The sequence below is a fragment of the Megalobrama amblycephala genome, linkage group LG24 (assembly GCF_018812025.1).
Source record: "Megalobrama amblycephala isolate DHTTF-2021 linkage group LG24, ASM1881202v1, whole genome shotgun sequence".
Lineage (NCBI taxonomy): Eukaryota > Metazoa > Chordata > Actinopteri > Cypriniformes > Xenocyprididae > Megalobrama > Megalobrama amblycephala.
The window spans coordinates 27,763,152-27,766,805 of NC_063067.1; positions in this window are offsets into that span (position 1 = coordinate 27,763,152).

Below are 3,654 nucleotides of genomic sequence, written 5' to 3' on the forward strand. Positions count from 1 at the left end.
ACAAAGTCATTGTTTGAACAAACAGCTAATTCTCAACTTAAACCAATTCGTTCAGTCAATGTTATGTCAGGCTGTTACAAACAAACAGATTTCAATTCCATAAGTTACACGCTTGACCTTTAAAATGGAGGGAACATACAGTAGTTTAAACTCACTATATCAGCCATGAGTGGGTTGTCAGGGTTTCGGTTCGGCCATCAGTAACTGTTAAAATGACTAGAAGTGTCATACAAAAAAATATAAAAAATTATGTTTTGCAAAACATATATAATTTACACTAGATTTATATTAAAGGTTTTGGTTTGAATTATTTGTTTAGTCTTTACCTTTGGTGGCAATTTCAGAGCATCAAAACAAATGCGTCCTGCATTGCAATGTTGGGGTGATAGATGGGTGTCAGGAAACGCATCTTCAGAGGCTCGAACGGTTACATTCAAACATGAGAAAAGTGTCTAAAACATGTCTAAAACATGTCTAAAATCAATTTAATAAAACTGCACAATGATGCTAAGTTCAGTTAAACCTCTGGTAGATTTCAGTCATTTAAGACCGAAATTTTTTTTGTTTTGATTTTTAAAATTGTTTACGTAATCGGAATGGTAGGAAACTTGGTGACTTATTTAACTTAATTGTCTAAAAATATATCCAAATGCAGAACCTTATTAAAGTAAAAAATAAATATGTTTGAAAACAAACACGGTTCTCAATATATATGTGTGTGTGTGGTTTTATCTCTTCATCATGGCACCTGTTAGTGGGTGGGATATATTAGGCAGAAAGTGAACATTTTGTCCTCAAAGTTGATGTGTTAGAAGTAGGGATGCACCGATACCATTGTTGCTTGTCAGACTTTACGAACATGATCCTCATGTCACACTGGGATCTCAGTTGTCCTATATGTCAGACTGCACGACAGTCAAGACGCATTAAAAATGGACTTGCACTTGAAAACTTGTCCGGAGTTTTACATCATCAACCCACGCACATTCGGTGACAGTGAGCTGCATTACACGCGGGACTGAAATGGTGGCTAACAAATAAATCTCTAGCGTTAATTTTGATCACGGCTTATCTTGAAAAACGAAGACAATTTGATGTTTGTTCGTAGGAGAAGTCACACTGCAGGACTGTGCGCCAAATCTTCTGACACTGCCAGAATTTCGTCAGAGGTAAAATTTGATCACAGCTGTCATTAATCAGCTGTCGGTGAACATGTCAAAGTAGCGATCAAAGACTACAGATTTTTGCCTAGGATTATAGGAATCTTTTAGGATTCTCAAAATTTGTCTCAGACAACCAAATTATGGCCAAAATCATACAGTGTGCACCAGCTTTACATGGTTGTCAGAAACAAAGAAAACATGTGAACTGTTCTTGGTGAAATTTTGCACTGTAAGAGCCCTAACTTTACAAAATTATGTTACTTGGTGCCATGAAAAAACTATGTTTTTAATAATTTTTCAAAAACGTGCTAACCAAATGGTTGATTTGTCACTTTATGGTAAACGTAGAAAAGCTAAGCTAATGTTTTCAGATCATCCATTTCTGCAGTCAGAATGGACTATTTGCTGAGAAATATAAACTTCTATTCTTAGCTATTGTTATTTATTCATGAATATACTGAAATAATTTCTTAAGAATGTATTTTTTGCAACTTTTGGATATTTTTTGAAGTAAATATAATGAATTCATAGAATTAATGTGTGGAAATCATAATTATCAGAGGCAGTTACTTCTTAAATGACAAATGCTGGTGTACTAACATTACTAAAATTGTAAGAGATTATTTATTTGCTTGTTGTTGTTGTTTTTACAATTACTAGATGGATGTCAACAGTTTCTATGGTACAAGAACTCTGCAGGCCCTTGTACCAGAAAACCCCCAAGACTCTGACCCAAGACACCGTCCGAGAAGAGGTAGCTGGCAACAGTTCTTTTGAGTCCCTGGATGAAGAAGATGTCCCTCAACAAGCACATCCTCTACAAAGCTTCCATGTAAGTCCAAGGAAAAGATGACTATCCTGTGTCCATCACTCATCCCTGATTACACTGAGCATATGGGTGGGATAGATCTTTCTGACATGCTGGTACACTTGTACAAGACCTCAGCCCAAGTCAAGGAGATGTTACTGTAACACAGTTCATGTTCGTGTATGGGAAGGAAGAGGACAGCGACAGCGAACTACTGCTGACTGAGCTTTTATTGAAACGAATGTTCAACAGAAAGGCCGTGCGACGCACGATAACAGCAACACAAATATTCCACAAAGGGCTTCACACCAGGTTCGGTAAACACAATCCACAAAGGGCTTCACTCCAAGTAACTCGTTGGGTCTCAGTCAGCAGTTCCCCTCTCTCTCACACACTCCTGCTTCTCACGGCGTCTTATCCTGTCTCCGCGCCAATCACTAGAACGAGAAACAGGTGTTCGTGATTTGCATCCAACCCACTCACTTACCAAGCGTCTCCCGCTATTCTCTCCGGTTGCAGACCTCGCTGAACCACTCCCCCCTCGCCACATACCCCCACCGCCCAACTCAGGCCGGGGAGCCGTCCGGAAAAAAGGGAGAGAAATATAGGTAACAGAAAAGGGAGAGAAAAGTCAGGAGAGTGAAGCAATGGTCCACCACATAGAGCAGCCTTCACCTGGGTAAAGGCCTGCTGGCACAGCTCCGTCCACTGGACCGTATCTGGTGCATCCTTTTTAGTTAGATCATTCAACGAGCTGGTGAGGGCTGAATAATTAGGTTCAAACCTTCTATAATATCCCGCCAGCCCGAGGAACTGCCTAACCTCCTTTTTGGTCTTGGGGCACGGACAGGTCGCAATCGCTGCTGTCTTGTCAATTTGGGGACGCACCTGCCCATGCCCCAAGTGGAAGCCCAGATACCTTACCTCCACGCGCCCAATTGCACACTTCTTCGGGTTGGCCGTGAGCCCAGCCCCTCTCAGCGATCTCAGGACGGCCTTTAATTGCTGCATATGCCGCTGCCAGTCATTACTATAGATAATGATATCATCTAGATAGGCAGCCGCATATGCACCAGAATTTTATCCATGAGTCGCTGAAAGGTAGCCGGTGCCCCGAACAGCCCGAACGGAAGCGTAACGAATTGGTGTAATCCAAACGGCGTCGTGAAAGCGGACTTTTCTTTGGATAATGGCGACAAGGGGATCTGCCAATATCCTTTTGTTAAGTCCAGTGTCGAATAAAATCGAGCCGCGCCTAGCCGGTCAAGCAATTCGTCCACCCGTGGCATTGGATACGCGTCGAATTTCGACACTGCATTCACCCTGCGATAGTCCACGCAGAAACGAACAGAGCCGTCTGTTTTGGGGACCAAAACTATCGGGCTCGCCCAGTTACTGCTGGACTCTTCTATTACTCCCATCTTAAGCATTGCCTCTAATTCGTCCTGAACTACCTTTTTTTTTGTGCTCAGGTAATCTATACGGCCGGCTGAGAATAACCACGCCCGGCTCAGTCTCGATATGGTGCTGAATGAGGTTGGTACGCCCCGACAGGGGAGAGAACACGTCTACAAACTCCGCTTGCAGTTTAGCTAAATCAGTGAGCTGGGAGGGCGAGAGGTGATCTCCTCCTGGGGTCAGAGCGAGAGATTGAGTTTTTACATTCGCCTCTGGCCCGAGATT